Source organism: Ambystoma mexicanum, chromosome 7q, assembly GCF_040938575.1.
Source record: "Ambystoma mexicanum isolate Mex_15411 chromosome 7q, UKY_AmexF1_1, whole genome shotgun sequence".
Lineage (NCBI taxonomy): Eukaryota > Metazoa > Chordata > Amphibia > Caudata > Ambystomatidae > Ambystoma > Ambystoma mexicanum.
In genome coordinates, this window is record NC_090941.1 from 891883054 (window position 1) to 891905291 (window position 22238).

The window sequence follows — 22238 nt, forward strand, 5'->3', positions numbered from 1 at the left end:
AGTAGAACACGCGATAGGCCAGGGAACGTGTATTACAGGGGTACGCGGGAATTATCACACGCGAACAGCCAGGGTGCGTGTATTACAGGGGTAGCGGGAAGTTCAACACGCGATTGGCCAGGGAACGTGTATTACAGGGGGACGCGTGAAGTAGAACACGCGATAGGCCAGGGAACGTGTATCACAGGGGTACGCGGGAATTATCACACGCGAACAGCCAGGGTGTGTGTATTACAGGGGTAGCGGGAAGTTCAACACGCGATTGGCCAGGGTACGTGTATCACAGGGGTGCGTGGGAATTATCACATGCGAATAGGCTGGGTGGGCCCTCACAGGTGTACCCTGTACACCCTCCACGGCCCCTGCAGGCAGCCCACAAAACAGTGGACTACCCTGCACACCTGATCATGTCCCCCTGCACCCCCATCCACCAGGGGCACCCTCCACCAGGCCCCCACCCATGTCTCTCACCACCCCCACCCCCCAGCAGTGCAGGGGCACCTGCCATCAGGCCCCCATCCATGTCTCCCACCACCCCCACCCCCCATCCACCAGGGGCACCCTCCACCAGGCCCCCACCCATGTCTCCCACCACCCCCACCCACCAGCACTGTGGGGCACGTGGCCAGCAGGCAGTCAGGCAGCAGCCGATGGCAGGTGGGAGCGTGCTCAGGGCTCTGGGGGACTTAAATTTGGCCTCCTGGCCAGGAGCCTGGTCTTTCGTGTTTGAACGCGTGGACAGCCTGATAGGGAGTGATTTTGCACGTGAAAACCCCACACTCAGCGAATCGCGCGAAAACCCGTCACCAGCATATGTGCGTCAATAGTTACCTGCACGTGCAGTGTCAAAGCGTGTGATTGGTGAAAATGGATCTACACGCAGGAGTGACAAAGCGTGTGATTGGTGAAAAGTGAGCTACACGCAGGAGTGTCAAAGCGTGTGATTGGTGAAAAAGGATCCACACGCAGGAGTGACAAAGCGTGTGATTGGTGAAAAGTGAGCTACACGCAGGAGTGTCAAAGCGTGTGATTGGTGAACATGGGCCAAGCACGTACACGCCGTAAGTGACGCTGTACGTGTGGGCCTGTATAAAAGGTAGTGTTGAACACCATTTCCTTGTACGTGCTTTTCGTGGAGAGCGAGTGGGTGAATTCTGTACTTCTTGTCGTTTCACACGCGATTTACTTCACGGCGTTTCCAGTTCGTACTCCCTGTTACCTCTGACAGCTTTTTCTCTTTTTCCTCTTGTACTGGTTTACCTGGGCCTGTTCCCTCAAACAGTGTCCCCTTCTACTGTTGTCCTGTCTCCTCAGACAGCGTACACATCTTCTTTTGGCGGGGGTGTTGCCAACCAAAAGCGCTCATTTTTCACGCTCTTTTACCTGGCAGACGGTGAGTCACGCACGTATCTAACATCTGTGCTTGCCCCGTGTGTAGCCTACCCCTTCAGAGGTCAATCTAGGCTGCGTGTGACACGCATACGTTCATTGTGTTACTGGATGCCACAGCGTAGTGCAGGGTTTTCCATCAGCACACGTGGTCTAGGAGGGGTATTGTGCACGTTCCTTAACTTTTTTGGTGTGCCTGTGCGTTGCGTGACCCGTCATCTTTCCCCAGGGGTGTCATATAGCCTTGCCACTGCACTAGGGTACGAATACCATCTGGTACCCAACCCCTTTGACACCCAATTGCCCAGGACAATTGTGCACACCGACTCCCATACGCACAATACCATCAGTGCCATGGTTGGGAGGCGTGCAAGCCGTAAGGGTGGCAAAGGTGGCCGAGCCACACGTGGTGGCCGTGGAGGATCCACTAGGGGACGTGGTTGTGACTTGCAGGGTGCCCCTGTCCCCCCCAGTCTGGAGGACCAGTCAGGGACACCCATGCCCCCCCCCCCCCCCAGTTGAGAGTCATGTGGCTGATACCAACCCTGATCAGCCCTTGTCGGACCAGGCCATTGTGGCACCAGACCTGTCCGAGGGTGATCCCATCGCTGACATCCAGGTCAGCAGGTCCACTGCACGTGCACCGGTGCACATTGGTGTCATCAGGGCACGCGCATCTATGCCAGATAGGTCATCTGCTGGCCCCCGTAGCCAGGGTGTGGCTCCATCCACCCCACCTCTCATACACCCTGCCAAGACTGTGTCGGTCCTAGTTCATGCACCTCAGATCAGGCCTGACCCCATCCCACTACCCCCAATGCCTGCACCTACTCCCATGCTGAGTGGGCAATCCCACACACCCAGTACTGAGTCCACCACGACTCCTGCCCCTAGTGTCCACAGCGGCGTAGGACACTCTGGATCCCCACCCCCTTCCAAGCGCAAGAGGAAGAGTGCACGTCCGGCACAGGCTGATGCCCCAGGCACGGCTGCACAGTCCGGCCCATCAAGGAAGCCAAGCTTCACAGACGCCGAACTGAATGCACTTGTTCAGTATGTGTCAGATCATGATAGGGAAATGGTCATCGTTGCAGGGTCCAAGACCACACATGCCAGACGCCAGGCACACTGGCAGACCATTGCTGACAGAATAAGTGCCCTTGGAGTAGTGAGGCGCACAGCTAGTGATTGCCAGAAGCGCTGGAATGACCTTAAGCGCAGGGCAAAGGATAAGCTGGCCTCAAGTCATGCCGCAACCTTGGTGACTGGAGGTGGGTCCCCAGCACAGGAAATAGAACTCACACCACACGAGTCTGTAGCTGGATCCTACGTCACCGAGGGACATCTCCAAGGTGTGGGAGACCTCCCTGATTACGAGGCATCATCCGGTGAGTGCACATGCATGTGTGTATTATCCATGTGCATGGTGTGTGTGTGAAGCATTCATGTTGGGTGCCTGTCAAGGGGGTGTGTGGCAGAGTTGATAGTGGCACCCATGTGCCTCATCCAGTATGTTCAGTGCAACACCATCTGGCCACAGCACTATCCCTACTGGCAACAGTGCACATATGGGCCGACACCATGGAAGTTGCCCTTGATTTGTCATTTTGTCACTACATTGTTGCTCATACTCCCCTGTCTATTCATCTGATGTCTTACATACCATTCCTATCCTTTCCCCCAGCCATTCAAGTTTCATCTTCACATGCCTGACATGCAATGATACCACATGCTAATGCGTCCTCTGTATATAAATGCCAACCAACATGCTGTCATACTGTGGATGTTGCCTTGACATCCACCTCCTACCTGTGGGCTTTGGTACCGTCTGGTTTCGAGCCCCATTCCCTCACACTCCATGCTGCTCTTCATGGTCTATCTTCCATGACTTCTACAGTTCAGACCATCGTGCCCTACTCACGACACCTGCTTGCCAAAAGTCAAATGAGGGCACCCTGCCCTCCAATGCGACCCACCCTATTGCTGACCAGTGCATCTGAGCCTACTCTAAGCTAACTCTCACTGACATCTGCTCATACATGCCTTTGCCTGTCCCATAGACCCTTCACATGGTCCCTGTCCTCTCTCCTTGCTCCTCTTCCACCATCATTGGTGGGACCCGTTGGGGTGTACTCCTGGCCTCCTTCCAATCCTCAGAGGCCACTATTGATGTGCATGGTAATGGGAGCGTCTCAGCCAAAGGCCCTTAGGCCAACCTCAATCTCCTTGAGAAATGCTACCCACATCTCATCAACTTCCTTACCTCTCCTGCTGTCCCCCCTCCTCTCTCCTCATCAATCCTGCACTGCCTCCCTGCACCCTCCCATGAACCTTCTCCGCCTCCCACTCCAACTCCTACACATGCTGCACCTCTGATCTCTAGCACTCCCCGTAAGTCCTACAAGGCTTGCAACCTCCTCCACAATTACACTCCTTTCACTGCGGCTGCATCAGGCATTCCTCCGATATCTGTCACTTACATGAGGTTATGCACCTTGACATCCTTGGTCTCATGGAAACATGTCTGACGGCCAGCTCTGTCTGCATCCTTGACCCTCTCCTTGGCCCGCCACTACTGTGCAGGGGGGGTGTGCCCTTGGCTTCCCTGAGGGTATTCCTGCCACTGTCACTCCTACTTAGACCTACTCCACTCTGGAATGGCTTGTGTGAGGTCTCTCTCCACCACACCTTGACATTCTCAAACAGTGCGTACTGTGTCTGGGAAAACTGGTCAAATGTACTACTTCCTTTCTGAGTGTCCTCACCTCTCCTCCTCACTCATGTCCCCAGACACAGAAATCCTCATCCTTGGTGCTGTACGCATCCACCTGCATGCTTGTTGACGCCCCCACGTGACCTTTCTGTGACCTCAGCAACTCCCTCTCACCCTCTAGACTCCCGTCTGTCCCTACTCATTCTGCAGGGCACACTCTTGATGCTCTGATCTCATCTGACTTTCCCCTCTCCGTCCATCTCTGCACTCCTCTCTCCTGGAGTGATCACATTCTCCTCTCCTCCCAGCTCACCCTCACCACCCCACAGGCAAAGCCACCCTCACCACTGTCACACACCTTCTTGGTATTCCGACCCATGAAGTGTGTGTCAGTCGAGGCTCATGCTGCCAAAATCTCCCCCCCATCCAGCTCCCCCTTAGGCTCACTCCCATCCTGACAGGGCCCACTCCATGCTCCACTCCATGTCAGGTACACTGGATGTCTTTGCCACGGTCATGACCACCTGTCTGAAGCCCCATGCCAATGCAGAGTCCTGGCATGACTCGGATCTTGTGAACCCAAACCACAGGTGCCGGGTGGCAGAGAGGGAATGTCCTGCATCATGGCCATCCTCTGGCAAACTGGCCTGCCACATGCTCCAAAGGCAATAGCGCCTCACCCTTTTCACCAAGATGAGATCCCCAATCCAAGGGCACATATCTGCGGCATGTGACAACTCTGCAGGACACATAGAAATCTGAAAGGACCTTGCCGAGCCAGAAGCAGTGTGTACCGCCCCTGTCCCCTCCGAGCCCACAGCACTGCATGATTGTCTCTGTACCCCTATAGGCCACCCCCCCAGCACTTGTCTGCGCCTAACACCATCTGCCCTTGACGTCAAGTCCTACTTACCTTGTACAGCACTTCCAGCCGCCACTTCCCCTTGCACTTCATTGTGCCACCCACCCCTGCACTTGCGTGACATGAATGACACCAGCACCAGTAGGATTGTTGACTGGCATCCCCTTCTGCCCCACCACCCCTCAGTGCTCCGCTGTACCTTCATACATTACTTGACCGGTGCTTCACGAATGCAATATGAATCCTTTACAGGTGATGGGGAGGTGGAATCACATTGTTTACTGCATTTTGTTGATGTAGACAAGGCACTGTGCATCGTTGCCAATTTGGACTAGCAGATCCATGTACAACATGTATACTTATTGATGTGACGATGCAATGTCAGGACCAGAGTGGTTGAAATCCAAAAAAGTAGCCCTCCTCTCCCTCTTCACTTGGTGGCTATGTCACATGCCATGTGTGTGATGGCATGTGCCTTTGACATGGCAATCACCGGCCAATGTGTGATGGCAGTGCTAGGCAGCAAGGTGAGCAGGCGTTGCTCTCCAATCTGTACATTGTATGCCCTGAGCCTCCCCTACAGACCCAGTGATGGTGAATGCATAGGAGGTCTCCCAGTCATGTTGGACATGTGTCGTAGAACTACAGCCTCTGTTGTTCATCAGCCCTTGTTGCATGCCATGGTGCTAATGCCTGTTTCCATTTTTCTCTTTCATGTCTTTGCAGGGGACGAAGCACTTGTTGATGCTGGGGATGTGGTGGTGGAGCCGTCCCAGGAGGGCAACCCGGGCCGACCTACCACAAGTGAGGGACGTGGTGTGTTTGTGGGTGAAAACCCACAAGTGCTGCAGGCCGTGCTGTCGAGGGGTGTCTCTGGGGGTTCCTCCCCCGAGCAGTATTCAGGTGTAGACTCGGAGGATGACACCTATGTGCAGTCGCAGGTGAGTGTTCTTGGGAGAGAATCTCCTCTGTCCGACCCACCTGCAGCCGGGCCATTGCCCTCAATGGGGATGTCAGTGTCGGCAGATCAGCCTCCGGTGGTTACGGATGCAGGGCCACACCACCCAATCTCTGATCCTGTTCCTGGGGCTGCAGATCAGAGAGGGAATGCAGTCCTGCAGCCTGAGGCCTTGCCGGCACAGCAAGGCGCAGTCCGCCTTGCCCCAGGCAGGTGTGGTGCCCGTCAACGTGGTGGCCGTATGCCACCTGGCAATACCGTTTGGGAGCAATCCATCTACGGTATGGCCACCCAACAGGCAGCATCATCCGAGATGATTGCACAGGCCATGGATAGGGTGGCCACTTCCATTGTCCCCCCAGAAAGGCTGATGGAGCGACTGGAGCAGGCTACAGAGTCCATCTGCCAGGCACACAGGGAGGATATGTTGGCGTCCAACATGGACAGGCGGGCGGCACTGGCGACTCTGCGGGAATCACTTTCCATGGAGTCCCAGCGCCACAGGGAAGGCCTGAGGGAAGAACTCCGTCACCTCAGGTCGACCCTGTTAGAGCTTGAGGCTTCATCCCATAGAAGGACAGAGGAGCAGCTGGAGCGTCTGACACGGACGCTCTCGGCCGAGATGCAGGCAACTCGTGCGGAGGTCAGGTCATCCCGGGAGTTACTGCATGGGGACCTCCGCATGATTATAACCCAGAACCAGAACTACCAGACCCGCCTGCTTGCAGCCATGGAGGAGCAAACTCGTGCTTTGCGTGGGCTGCCTCCCATTGTCACACCATCTTCTGAGGCAGCTCCCCCACCTCCAGAGTCAGCTGCAGGGTCTGGCCAGAGCCATAGCGACTCATCTCCCACAACAGAGTAGCCGTGTGGGCCACGAGCCTATGGGGTGTTTTCCTTTCCCATGATCCACACAGGTGGATTGTGGCGTGCATCCTGTCCTCGGACCTCATAGGTGCCCCCCCCCCCCCGCCGGCCCTTTCATGGCCATTTTTTCTCATTTTTATTTTTATTTTGCAAGAGTGTTGCCTTGTGTGGGTACCTGGGCATACACTGTATTGTGGCTGGGCACATGCAGGCTTGTCCTGAGTTTGGTTTCGATGCTTGGGTAGCAGACATCCACACCCCTCCTGCTTCCGTTTCCATGGGCTTGCAAAGGGTGTGCCCAAGTGACAGCAAATTACACGGTGACATTGGACTCCCATGAGCTGTTGGCCAGTCCATAGTCAATACTGTGTAGACATTCATAGTGTTCATTGTTGTTGCACCTAACTATGCATGATGGTTTGATATGTGCCTCTACTTACATATGTTGCTCATGTTTTGCAGGTATTTCACACAGATCTTCACAAGGGCATACTCTCTGGAGTCAGACTACATGTCGGTAGATGTGCACTGACACTTTTGCATGGCGCCATCACTGTACATCTGGACGGTGAGGACATACCAGCAGAATCAGGTAATGAGACTACCATTGATTACATGCAATGTGTCTTGTTTGGGTGGGCTTCAGGGTGGGTTGGTGTGCAATTTGATTGAAAATACTCTTACACAGGTGTGTAGTAGTGGCTCCAGGGCGGTTAGCTGCTCAAGTGCGGCTATGTTCCATTTGGGGCACTGCTATTTGTGACACTGGTGTCATGTTGTGATGGCCAGTTTGTTTGCTGTCACATACCATGACATGGTGTCCTCAGTGGCGGGACTGTGAAGGGAATGGGTGACATGGCAATGTTGTCATGTAGTGAATCGCCTGTGGCAATGCATATTAGATTGATGGAGTTGTGTCTTTGCGTTGTGATGCATTGCTGGTGTATGTGTAGCTAGGGGTGCACACATATTGACACTTCCATGTTAACAATCTCAGGCTGATGTGTATCTGACTGTTTATTGTCAAGTAATTTTCAGACATTGTCAGGTAGTGTCATCATTGATTGTCAGATGGTTTGTGCCAGAGCAGTGTGCACTAGCCAGCACTGTGATTCCTAGGTGAAGAAGTTGGCCACCAGTTGCGTACGGGCTGCCTCCCCCCGTGCCCTTTCCCCTCCCATGCGCAGCGGGCGTGCATGTGGTTGTGGATGTGGGGGCACCACCATGTCCACGGGCAGGCCCCGGCGTGTTGCAACGTTGTGCAGGACACATGCTGCCACTATGATCCTGCACACTATTCGGGGAGCATATAACAGCTGCCCGCCAGAACGGTCAAGGGAGCGAAAGCGTGACTTGAGCACTCCGAATGTGCGCTCCACTATGCCCCGTGTTGCAATGTGGGCTGTGTTGTACCTTACCTGGGGTGGCGTGGTGGGGTTCCGGATTGGGGTCATCATGTGGGGGCTGATAGGGTAGGCACTGTCCCCTGCGGAGGTGGTGATGGGTATCATTAGTGGTGTTGTGTCATGACCCAGTATCTGACATGCATGCATGTGCAGTGGCATTCATGCTCACCAAGCAGCCATGTATCTCCATGCTGGCCAGCCTCTAGGTCCCGGCATAGGGTAGACATTCTGTAGATGAAGCTGTCGTGGGTGGACCCTGGATAGTTTGCATATACTGATGTGATTATTCCCTTGGCATTGCATACAACTTGCACGTTGATGGAATGCCAGTGCTTGCGGTTTCTATAGATGTGCTCTGTTGCCCTGGGTGGACGTAGAGCCACATGTGTGCAGTCAATTGCACCAAGCACTTTGGGGAATTGAGCCACACCATAGAATTCCTGGATGCACGTCCGCCTTTCTGCATGAGTCCTGGGGAGATATATGTGCCTGCGGACTGATGGCCGTGCAGTGATGATGTTCAAGACCTGGTGTAGGCAGCGTGACTGCGTGGCCTGTGACACACCACCCACTATGGCACTTGTCCGCTGAAAGGATCCAGTGGCCAAGAAGTGCAGTACATTCAGGACCTTCTGCAGGGGGCTGAGTGCTTGGGAGCACAGGGTGGGTGATGTGAGGTCATCCTCCCACTCACTGACCAGGTCCAGTATGATGTGTGCTGGAAACCTGTACCTCCCATACACCTGGTCATCAGGCATCCCGAATAGGCTGGTTCTGGGTGTGAATATTCTGGCCCTGACTCTCCTCCTCCTCCTCCTTTGGTAGCCCACTGCCACTGCTGCTAGGAACGGTATGTTCATCCTGGCATCTGGCTTGTTTATTGAAAAGTGCGCAAATTAATGCCTTGCGCGTGTTGTAGGCGAGCGTGTGAGCCTCGCACCCCTGGAATCGAGTTCCCACTCCAATCGCGTGTGGAAATTCCCACGCAGCAGGCATACAGGTGCGCTGACGTACTTGCTTGTGTAAGTGGCCGCGCGCCCCTGAAATACACGTACTTAGGCCGATGGCACTTTGGGCCAATTACACGCGATGAAATACACGTACATAGGCCAATGGCGTGTACGCGCACTTTTCGCCAATTACACGCGATGACACTCTGACGTGCAGTATTTCCACGTGTGCTCCGTCTTCACGTGCTGAGTGGGGAACGCCCGTGCGGATCACGTCAGACGCGCTTACGCGATGAGGGACTCTGGTCCAATAGAATCGCGTATGCGTGCTGACGCACTTACGCGCTAAGGCCCTTTCCTCGGATTTCACGCTGACGTGCAGGAATTTCACGTGCCAAATCACTCCGTATCAAGCTGGCCACCCGAAAACACACGGAACACCACGCTCCTGCCCCGAAGGCCGAGTTACTGCCCCCCCAGTGCCCTGAGCAGCCTCCCACGTGCTATCTGCTGCTGCCTGCCTGCCTGCCTGCCTGCTGCCACCGTGCCCTGCCATTTGGTGCCTGCACATCAGCCATCTGCAGGGGTCCACTTGCTGTGTCCACCCCTGCTGGAACTGAAGACTCCCAACTGGGATTACATCGCTCCACAGCCCAGCCCCAGGACCCAGTTGCCCACCCACACCTGCCTCTGGGGTTGCCATGTCGGGCACTTCTACATCTGGCACCAGTGGCAACCCCAGGCCAGAGGGGCAGAGGGGCACCAGCTTCACTGCCACCGAAGTTGGTGTCCTGGTGGAGCATGTCCTGGGGCAGTATGATGCCCTCTTTGGATCGTCCCGCGCCAGCAAGGAAGGACGGGAGAGGATCTGGGCCGACTGTGTGGTTGCCATCAACGCGGAGGGGGTGGCAACCCGCAACGTCTTGAAGATCAAGAAGCGCTGGGAGGACTTGAGGTCCAGGACCCTTGTGAAGGCCCGGCGCCTCGTGGAGGGGGGCCGGGGCCACATGAGTTCCATCCAGAAGAGGGTCCTGGAACGCATACGCCCAGCGCTCCACGCCCAGATCCTTGAGAGGGAGACCCGTCTGGAGTTGAGCGGTAAGTGTCCAAGCATCACTGTGTGAGACAGGGCATGTTGCGGTGTGCTGGTTCTATGATACTTGCCTGTATGTGTGCCATGGCCCATGTATGCATGTATGTGTGCTGGGACATCATGGTAATGCATGTGCGACCAGTGATGTGTGACCCACATGGTTGTTGCATGTGTTGAAATGCGGCATGGGGAGCACTATGCAGATTTGGGACATGAGAGCATGCCAGTCTCTGTACCTGGACATGGATGGGGGTGAAGGATGGGTGCTGATGCCAGGTACATATATGGTAGCCATGTCTGTGTGCCTGACCTGCATGTCTGTGACTTGTGCATGCCATGGATGCATGACTCATGTGTGTGACAATGCACAGATTCAGTGACGCACCCAACTTACCCTTGTTTTGCCTGTGTTCGGTGTGATTGGGGCCAGATGGATGTGACTGAGGTGAAGTGTGTGCATGTGATATGCATGAGCCATGATGCATGTGAGTTACTTATCATTGAATGTTTCAAGAGTCAATTGGACATGCATGGAAATGTGCATGGCATGCACCATGCCTGTTACTGTGTGTGTTTTGCCTGGACTGACCCATGTGTTGTGGAGGGACATGATGGAAGTGTACTTTGACAGGGGTGCTCATCTGCTATTGCTTCCTGTCTAGGGGACCATTGTACAGTAGCCTGATGCTTGTGTCCTTTGTCTCCCTCTACGCAGCGGCTAGTGAAGAAGAGGGCGGAGACGGCGCTGTGGAGCAAGGCGGCGGGGATGCCCCCACGGCTGCAGCGGAAGGGGTGGGTGAGCCCCCACAGGGGCCTGCTACGGCGGGAGACGGTGAGGAGCCATCCAGGTTGGTGGTTTGCACAGAGGAGGAGGAGGCCGACACTGGTGCACACATGGGGCCTGGTGGGAGCATCCCTGCTGGTGCAAGTGGTGCAGTCCAGGGCCAGGGGCAGGAGGCAGCACAGGTCACCGTGGAGGTGCCTGTGCATGTCGCTGTCCCTGACCCTGTGAGTGCACCACCATGCACCAGCAGGGATGCCCCGTCCCAGGCCCGTCCGCAGGTAGAGGGGATGTCCATGTCAACTGACTCCCCTCCACCTGCGGCCGTGGGAACCCCTGGCCGCGTGGAGCAGGTCCTGATTGGGGTCGCGATGCGCACGGCTGTGATTCGTGATGCCGTGCGTGCTTCCCGGGAGGAGCACGCACGTCATCACGAAGTGCACCGTGCCAACGTGGCCCAATTGGGATCGGCCATGTTCGGGGGGTTCCTGCATGTGTTGGCCAATCTGACGGCCCTCTCCTCCTCTGTGCAGGCTATCCACCGGTCGTTCTCCTTGCCGTCTTCCGGCCCAGATGCCACCATGGCCCCCTGTGGACCTGCCCCGACCAATGCAGCGAGCTCGGTGGGGATCCCATCCCTGCCGCAGTTGGGAGTCGGAGGTCCAGCAGGGGTGGACGACACAGCAAGTGGACCCCAGCAGATGGAAGATGTGCCGGCATCATCGGGCAGGGCACGTGCACGACGGCGTCGGTGGTTACCATCAGCCTGGATGCCGTCGTGCTGGCAGAGGCAGTGGCGTCGGAGGCAGCAGCGGGCTCGACGTGGGAGGCATCATGGCTCAGGGCCATCAAGATCGGAGGGGCAGGCATCGGCCGGAGGGCAGGGCAACCCTGGCATGGCGGTGTGTTCCGTGTGGGAGGAGTTTGGCCAGCGGATAGGTGCGGAGCGGCAGCGGGCGGAAGAGGAGCGGCTCGCCATGGCCAGGGCGGAGATCTCCATGCATCAGGCATTGAGGCGGGCTGAGTGCCTCGAGGAGGCTCGCAGGGAATTTGGTGAGCACATGGGGTTGTCCCTGCGAGACCTCGGGGCCAGGACTGAGTCCCGCCTCCAGGACATTGACATGGAGTTCGAGGATGCCCTGGCCAGCATCACCAAGTGAGCCGCAGGACTAGCCCGCTGCCTTTGTATATAGTTTTTTAGTTAGTTAGTGCTAGGTTTCCTTTATTTCTTTTTATTATTTTGGACCGCTTGGACAATGGCCACTTCTTTGTACATATTTTTTTAATTAGTTAGTATTAGGTTTCATTAGTGGTGTTGGGCTCATGGACCCTTGAACAATCCTGTATATATTGTTATTTTTTGGGAGGTACATTTTTTTACTTTCATATTGTTTACACCATGTCGTAATGGTTTTTCTTTCATTTCATACTACATGTGTTTACTTTGGACAAAATCTATTGATTTTTCTATCCTTTGTTTTTTGGTTTCTCATTTTTGTTCCCGGACATGGACCTTTTATTTGCTTTGCAAGAAAGTTGTATTAGTTTACTTGATATTTTTTTTAATACATTTTTATATTATCTTACACTTGTGTCATTTTTTCTTTGGTTTCTTACATGTCATGATATGGGTTTTGACATTCACTTGCACCCATTGTGTATGTGTGTGTGGCGGACATGTGTTCTTTTGCATACTTGCCTTTGGGGTTGTGTCATGTGATTGCATTCACTATGTGGGTGCATGCAATCCTTGCCTGGGTGTTTGTGCTGGGTATGCTGGCCATTACTGCCATTATTGTGTATCGTCAGGACCAGGGGCCAGGGGGACATGGGTGGGGGCCTGGTGGAGGGTGTCCCTGGTGGATGGGGGGTGGGGGTGGTGGGAGACATGGGTTGGACATGGGTGGGGGCCTGCTGGCAGGTTCCCCACAGTGCTGGGGGTGGGGGTGGTGGGAGACATGGGTGGGGGCCTGGTGGAGGGTGTCCCTGGTGGATGGGGGGTGGGGGGTGGTGGGAGACATGGGTGGGGGCCTGGTGGAGGGTGTCCCTGGTGGATGGGGGTTGGGGGTGGTGGGAGACATGGGTTGGACATGGGTGGGGGCCTGCTGGCAGGTTCCCCACAGTGCTGGGGGTGGGGGTGGTGGGAGACATGGGTGGGGGCCTGGTGGAGGGTGTCCCTGGTGGATGGGGGTTGGGGGTGGTGGGAGACATGGGTTGGACATGGGTGGGGGCCTGCTGGCAGGTTCCCCACAGTGCTGGGGGTGGGGGTGGTGGGAGACATGGGTGGGGGCCTGGTGGAGGGTGTCCCTGGTGGATGGGGGGTTGGGGGTGGTGGGAGACATGGGTGGGGGCCTGGTGGAGGGTGTCCCTGGTGGATGGGGGGTGGGGGTGGTGGGAGACATGGGTTGGACATGGGTGGGGGCCTGCTGGCAGGTTCCCCACAGTGCTGGGGGTGGGGGTGGTGGGAGACATGGGTGGGGGCCTGGTGGAGGGTGTCCCTGGTGGATGGGGGTTGGGGGTGGTGGGAGACATGGGTTGGACATGGGTGGGGGCCTGCTGGCAGGTTCCCCACAGTGCTGGGGGTGGGGGTGGTGGGAGACATGGGTGGGGGCCTGGTGGAGGGTGTCCCTGGTGGATGGGGGGTTGGGGGTGGTGGGAGACATGGGTGGGGGCCTGGTGGAGGGTGTCCCTGGTGGATGGGGGTTGGGGGTGGTGGGAGACATGGGTTGGACATGGGTGGGGGCCTGCTGGCAGGTTCCCCACAGTGCTGGGGGTGGGGGTGGTGGGAGACATGGGTGGGGGCCTGGTGGAGGGTGTCCCTGGTGGATGGGGGTTGGGGGTGGTGGGAGACAAGGGTTGGACATGGGTGGGGGCCTGCTGGCAGGTTCCCCACAGTGCTGGGGGTGGGGGTGGTGGGAGACATGGGTGGGGGCCTGGTGGAGGGTGTCCCTGGTGGATGGGGGGTGGGGGGTGGTGGGAGACATGAGCAGGTGTGCAGGGTAGTTCCCTGTGGTGTGTGCTGCCTGCAGGGGCCGTGGAGGGTGTACAGGTAATGCCTGGGAGCACACAGCCAATTCGCGTGTGGAACTTCCCGCGCACTCCTGCAATCCACGTACCCGGCCATATCGCGTGTGGAACTTCCCGCGCACCCCTGGAATCCACGTAGCCGGCCATATCGTGTGTGGAACTTCCCGCGCACCCCTGGAATCCACGTACCCGGCCATTTCGCGTGTGGAACTTCCCGCGCACCCCTGGAATCCACGTAGCCGGCCATATCGCGTGTGGAACTTCCCGCGCACCCCTGCAATCCACGTACCCGGCCATATCGCGTGTGGAACTTCCCGCGCACCCCTGGAATCCACGTAGCCGGCCATATCGCGTGTGGAACTTCCCGCGCACCCCTGGAATCCACGTAGCCGGCCATATCGCGTGTGCAACTTCCCGCGCACCCCTGGAATCCACGTAGCCGGCCATATCGCGTGTGCAACTTCCCGCGCACCCCTGGAATCCACGTAGCCGGCCATATCGCGTGTGGAACTTCCCGCGCACCCCTGGAATCCACGTAGCCGGCCATATCGCGTGTGCAACTTCCCGCGCACCCCTGGAATCCACGTACCCGGCCATATCGCGTGTGGAACTTCCCGCGCACCCCTGGATTCCACGTAGCCGGCCATATCGCGTGTGGAACTTCCCGCGCACCCCTGGAATCCACGTAGCCGGCCATATCGCGTGTGGAACTTCCCGCGCACCCCTGCAATCCACGTACCCTGCCATATCGCGTGTGGAACTTCACACGCACCCCTGGAATCCACGTAGCCGGCCATATCGCGTGTGGAACTTCCCGCGCACCCCTGAAATCCACGTAGCCGGCCATTTCGCGTGTGGAACTTCCCGCGCACCCCTGAAATCCACGTAGCCGGCCTTTTCGCGTGTGCAACTTCCCGCGCACCCCTGAAATCCACGTACCCTGCCATATCGCGTGTGGAACTTCCCGCGCACCCCTGGAATCCACATAGCCGGCCATATCGCGTGTGCAACTTCCCGCGCACCCCTGAAATCCACGTAGCCGGCCTTTTCGCGTGTGCAACTTCCCGCGCACCCCTGAAATCCACGTACCCTGCCATATCGCGTGTGGAACTTCCCGCGCACCCCTGCAATCCACGTAGCCGGCCATTTCGCGTGTGGAACTTCCCGCGCACCCCTGTAATCCACGTACCCTGCCATATCGCGTGTGGAACTTCCCGCGCACCCCTGAAATCCACGTACCCGGCCATATCGCGTATGCAACTTACCGCGCACCCCGGTATGCACGCACACGTTTATTTTTTCTCTCTGCGCGTGTCTGTGTTTGTGGGTACCCCTTTGTACGTCTTTTGTCCTGGAGGGCCACAGTATTGGACATTGATCATGTCTGTATATAGGTGCTATTTGTTGGCGCACCTTTTAGCGCACATTTCTTGCAGGCGCAGAGACGCTACCGCCTGCTTTCTTGTGGCGGTCGTGTTTGTGCCTGTTTGTGCCTGTGCGCTGCTTTGAGCGTGCGCTTTTTTGCCCTATTCTATTCTATGAATACGTGTTGTATGCGAGCGTGTGGGCGTTCCGCGCACTTGCCTCCTAAACTTTCCCCGTGCCGCCCACATTCTTCCCCATTCCGAGTGTTGTGCCCCATTTTATTCCCCATTCCGAGTGTCCCGCCCTGTCTCCTGCCTACTTTAGAGCTGTGCGCTGCGCTCGGAGTGATGGCGCAGTGGCCGTGGCGCACGACGTTGGTTGACCTGTGCGCCGGCCTGCGCCGCGCGTTTTTTCCGCGCACGTCCTCTGCTTTTCTTGCGCAGGGACTTCCATGAATCGACGTGCGCTGGTTTCCCTGCGCTTTGCGCTGATTTTCGGCGCAGCGCACGTATTGGCCCCTCTGCGCCGGGATTTTCGGCGCACATTTATTCCATGAATCATATGATCCTTGCTTCAATTGGCAGCCAGTGGTTTTCTCTTCTAGTACTAGATAGATGTTCAGATTTCTTCATCCCTAAAGCCGCTCTAAGGGCTTTGTTCTGTAGTAATTGAATTTTGTTTAAATTGGTTTTGGACGTTCCTAGGAAGAGGATGTTGTAGTAATCTAGTTTTGTTAGGATTAGGGCTCTAGCCAGGGTGATGCAATTTACAGGGGTGAGAAATTGGCGACTGAGTGCAATAAGTTTTGCTGTGTAGGCTGTGGACGAGGAAAGGGCTGCTATTTGTTTGTGCATGGAGAGGTTGGGGTCAATGTAGACCCCTAACGTTTTGACTTGTTTAAGTACTGGGATCCGGGTACCGTCGATGTTAATATGAGAGTAGTCCGGGTGAAGGGTGCTTATTCTTTTTTGGGAGCCCACAATGAGGACCCCTGTTTTCTCATCGTTTAGGCAGAGACTGTTCAGGCCCATCCAGTTTTGGATTATGGAGTAAACTTTATTGATGGTGATGGTATCTTGGGTGTAGTCACCTGTAATAGGGATGAGGATCTGTGTGTCATCTGCGAAATTGGTGTAGATGACACCCATATCGTCTAAGGCTGAGAATAAGAGTTTAGTATATGCATTATAGAGGGTGGGGGAGAGGCAGGATCCCTGGGGGACTGCAATGGGTACTATTATGGGGTCTGCTGCAGAGTTTCCAATGGCAACTCTGGATGTACGGTCGGTGAGAAAGGATTTGATCCAGTGTGTGGCGTTGTTGGAAAGATTAAAATCTTTTTTTAGAGTGTTGCATAGTTTGTCATGATCTACCAAATCGAATGCTGCTGATAGGTCCAGTAGCAGTAGTGTGGCTAGTTTGTCTGAGTCTCTAATAGAGTCCATTTGGATTTTAAGATCCAGGAGGGCTGTCTCTGTGCTATGATTAGGCCTAAAGCCTGATTGTCTGGTTATTTTGTTCTAGATGAGTTTGTAGTTGGTTGTAAGCTATTTTATCAATGATTTTAAATAGAAATGGGACAGTCGTTATAGGCCGGTAGTTTGTGGGCACTAGAGGGTCTAGTGTGGGCTTTTTTAGTAGAGGGGTGACCCAAGCCGCTTTAATGCTGACTGGGACCTGATTTGTGGAGAAGGAGGCATTAACAAAGTTGGTGATTATAGGCGTGAGGGTGGGGGCACAGAGTTTAATGAGGTGTGCTGGAAAGTTATCTCCTTTGCAGTAGGACGCTTTAAGTGTGGATATAGTATTAAGTACTGTATCATGAGAGACTGATGTGAAGTTGAAGAGGGGAGCGGTATTTTCTATGATCGTGGAGATCTGGTTGGCCGTGGAGTGTTTGTCGGACAAGAGGTTTCTTTTGGAGATAATTTTGTTTTGTAATAGTTTAATTTTAGTGGCCAAGGCATCTTGGATGGTGGTGCACCATTCTTTACTTGGTTTGACTGGGTTAATTATGGGGATTGGATTCTCCAATTCCTTGAGTATGGTGAATAGCTCTTTGCTATCGGAGGACGCATTACTAATTCTAGTATTGAAGGCATCTGCTTTATGGGCGATGATGGCTGATTTATAGGTTTTGTTTGCAGAGTTGAATTCTTCCAGGGCTTCTGGGGTGTGGTTTTTCTTTAGGCGGTGTTCAAGCAATCTTTTGATCCGTCTAAGAGAGACTAATTCCTCGTTGAACCAAAAGGAGGACTTTTTGTCTTTACGTTTGGTTTTGTAAACGCATGGAGCTAGGGCGTCAATAGTACTGGTAAGACAATTATGGTAATGGTCTGCCAGGGCACAAGGTTTTTTGGCGGTGATGATCTCGTTATTTAGGGCATTGGCTAATAGGGGGTTGATGTTTTCTGCTGTGAGTTTACGGATGTTTCTTGTTACATAGGATTCTTCGACAACCGTTTTCGGTAAGTCTGTTTTTTTGCACAGGATAGTGAAATGTATGCAATGATGGTCTGACCAGGGTACCGGGGTGATGGAGTCTATGGATAGTATAGTGTTAAGATGTAGTATCCAGTCTAGTGACCTCCCTTTTGTATCGGTAGGGGCGTTCACGATTTGCGTGAAAGCCATGTCTTTAAGTGCATCTGCTTTGAGGTCTTGGGGGTCGTTAAATCCTAGATTAAGGTCCCCTACGACTAGGCATTTTGTGTTTGGTTTAATAAGTGGCGTTAACAATAGTGGTATGTCTAATTCTGGTTGAGATATGGTGTTAGGTGCTCTGTAAATAGTTATTATGTTTATAGTGGTTTTGTGGTCAGTGGCTAGTTTAGTTAGCAGGCCTTAGTAGCCGACTAGGCTCTCAATAGGACTGGTTCTTATTTTGAGATGGGCTTTAGCAATAATGGTTACTCCCCCACCTACTGATTTTGTTCTGTCTGTTCTGAGAATGGTGTAGTCTGGGGGAATGGCAATGGAGAGAGAGGGGCCGGACGCTTGGTGGAGCCAGGTTTCTGTCACTATGAGTAGGTCAAGTTGTTGCTCGATAATGAGGTCATGAATTTCTGTGGCGTGAGCAGGTATGGACCGCGCATTAATGAGGGCTGCTTTGAGGTGTGTGGATGGAGGTGACTCTTGGGTGGGAGGGGTGAGTGAGTGTTGGTAGTCTCTATGGAGTTAGATTATTGTTTGATTGTGATGGGACTTTTAGGGTGTTTGGCTTGTTTTTTTTTAGGGGTATACTTCCTGGATTTGCATGATTAGTGAAGGTGATAGCTCTAGGAGTGTTGGTCAATCTAGATCTAAGTCTTTGTGTTCTTATGGGGCATAGGAGAGGGATTTGATTGGATTGATTAACTTTGATGGGTACTCTGGTAGGACCGTAGGAGGTTATGTGGGTCTGTGATCTGAGTCTAGTGCAACTAAGTGCACTGAGAACCGGGGTAGTTGTAATAGGTACTAAGTGGGGTGTGTTGTCATTTAATGGCTTTTGGATGCTTTTGTGGTCTATTAGACTATTAGTCGAATGGTACAGATTGGGGAATGGTGTAGTGCGGGGCAAGAAAGGTGTAGGGCATGGGATGGGGTGATGACGGGGGCAGGCTGCTCTGGAGAGGCCGTTGTCGAGGAAAAGGAAGTGGGTACCAGTGCAAGGTGTGTCATACGGGACGACACAGAACGGAAACATCATGAATAGTAACCAGCTTTGCATGGTGTGGCTTAGTTTGGATTGGAGAGGGGACTGCTATTGGCTATCTGTAGAGTACCTGAATGTCACTCTTGTGGAACGTGCCTGGGCGAGTAATAGTACTATGGGCTACTATTATTTAATGGGACTAGCTAGTAGTACAAATCTGGGCGATGACAGGTACATATGCGTGATTATGGTTGCAAGGTGCTAGGTCCTAGGCAAATTAGTGGTGGATAGTACTAGCAGAGGCAGTACTGACTAGCATCACAGGGGTCAAGATGCGACTATGCACCTGTGTGCAGGGAAAGGCAACAATGGCAAGAGCTCACAACATCACAGTAGGCGAGATGCGACTATGCACCTATGTGCAAGGAAAGGCAGCAATGGCAAACGCTCACAGCATCACAGTGGGCAAGATATAACTATGCACCTGTGTGCAATGCAAGGCAACAAGGGCAAAAGCTTACAACATCACAGTAGGTGAGGTATGACTATGCACCGTTGTGCAATGTAAGGCAGCAAAGGCAAAAGCTTACAACATCACAGTAGGTGAGGTATGACTATGCACTTGTGTGCAATGAAAGGCAACAATGGCAAAAGCTCACAACATCACAGTGGGCGAGATATAAGGCAACAATGGCAAAGCTCACAACATCACAGTGGGCGAGATATAACTATGCACCTGTGTGCAATGCAAGGCAACAATGGCAAAAGCTCACAACATCACAGTGGGCTAAATATAACTATGCACCTGTGTGCAATGAAAGGCAACAATGGCAAAAGTTCACAACATCACAGTGGGCGAAATATAACTATGCACCTGTGTGCAATGAAAGGCAACAATGGCAAAGCTCACAACATCACGGTGGGTGAGATATAACTATGCTCCTGCGTGCAATGAAAGGCAACAATGGCAAGAGCTCACAACCTCACAGTGGGCGAGATATAAGGCAACAATGGCAAAGCTCACAACATCACAGTGGGCGAGATATAACTATGCCCCTGTGTGCAATGCAAGGCAACAATGGCAAAGTTTGCAAGACAATGTGTATCACGAGAAATGGCAGTGGTTTCAGGTAATGGTGGCAGTATAGCATTATGACAATATTCATGCGACTAAACAAACAGAATAATGAATAGAGGGCCAGTATGCAGGGCCAAAGTTCCCAATGTAGTCCATCTATGCAAGGTGTGTGACACAGTGGATTAATAGTGGTTGAAGGGGCGAAGCGAAAGTAAAAGGGGGTAGTTGGGAGGCTCACCGTTTTGTCCACTGTCCTGGGGAAGGAGATCCTCAAGAGGCACGACAGGAGAGCAAGGACCTAGGGCAGCCCACAGCTCGGTCAGCTCATTCAGGTGCCTTTCTTCCTGTGCCTTCCTTCGTGGGCCGGCGCTCGCCTGCCGGCGAGGGTGATTGAAACCAAACCATGCACAATCATACCTCAACACCACATGACGGTTACCACCCAAAAAAACACCTACTCTGTGACCGGTTTCTTTGCACTGAAGCTGCCAACAGCACATCAAAGCATTTTTTCTCTTCTCCCACTCCATGCCACTAACAACCCCCCAATCCCCCTCAAATGCAGATCCACCAGAGTGCCAAGAGACCACGCAAGTGGCAGCAGTGCGCAGTACAAGACCCATTATCATTAATATTAACATGAAGTGGGCCTCATTACAAGTTTGGCAATCTGGAAATAAATGTGCTGGTAGCAACGTACCAGCATCCATTTCAAACCGCCAAACTATAAGTATGCCGGTAGGGGCACGGCTGTCCTGGCATGCCTGACCTGTGGCGAGTTCATGCCCCTACCAGCATGCTTTTCACTGAAGCAGCGGCACCGTTACTAAAAGACACTAGTGGGCTTCATTACGAGGTGGATGGCAACCCGGCAGGTTATGGTCAACCTCGTAATGAAGCCCACTAGTGTCTTTTAAAGGGTGGATTTTTCAGGGTTATAGATTTTATTGTATGTCTGTGCATGCCTGTTTGAAATAGCTTGAACTTATTTTCTCATATCGACCATGTTAAAATCATACCGAAACAGACATTTTCTATGGCAGTAATATATAGGGTAGAGGACCTAGAAGAAACATGGAAACTGCCAGAATAAAATGTGGTGCATAATAACTCACCTTCTTCCATAATTTGTTTATTTGGGATTCTGAATTTGAGATCTAGGGTTAAGCATTGCCATTTCATACTAGATTTGTTATAGAGGATATGAAATTACAGATGTTCGCATTTACAGAGACTTGGCTGCACTCATAGTGCCCCAGTGATAATGGACTTCTACAAAAGGATTAGGAGGCCATCTGATATAATAGTGTTGGTAATACAGGGAGGGGATTCGGCATCTGTTACTATAGTATTTTTTCATTGTACTTGGTTCAAGGGCAGATGTTTCAATGTTAGAAGCTGCTTTATATCACCCGCAGATATAAAAGCAATATTTTGGTTGATTTTAAAATATAGAACCCCAGCATCTGGTAACTAAGGCTATGAATAATTTTGATTTTGACCTCAAACCTGATGAACCTTCTGTGCTGTCACAACGTTTCTTCTCTTGGGTGAGTCTTTGGGCTTTATGCAATACACAGAAGGCGCCACCCGTGATAAAGGCCTAGATTTAGTGCTAGATTTCAATTTTCCATGATCCAATGTTGCCATAACCTCTATTTAGTGGTATGATAATTTCTTTATAATTTGTGACACACATATTTTACAATGAGTTAATACTAGGCTAAACTAACTTATTCAATCCAAATAGTTTTAGAATTTGTCATTTTAAATCATCATTTGCTGTTTTTTTATATTTGTAACAATCAGCCAATTGTAGATATCTCTGCAACCCTTACCTATATCCTTTCCATCTGAACGAGTGGGTAGGAGCTGATAAGGTGATCAGCCACCTTCAGGCTTGCTTCCAACCAGGTCTAAGCTCGGTTAATCAGTGCTTTAGACTTTTTACATTACACCAAAAATATAGACAGTTGAGGAAATGTAACCTGTACTTGTTCCTTCTTGACTTAAAGGCTGCATTCAATGGGGTCCTAAGGCATAAACTTTGGAAAGTGCTAGAAGATCCAGCCACCCCAGGGTATTAGCTGCGAGCCATCATGAGTTTATGTA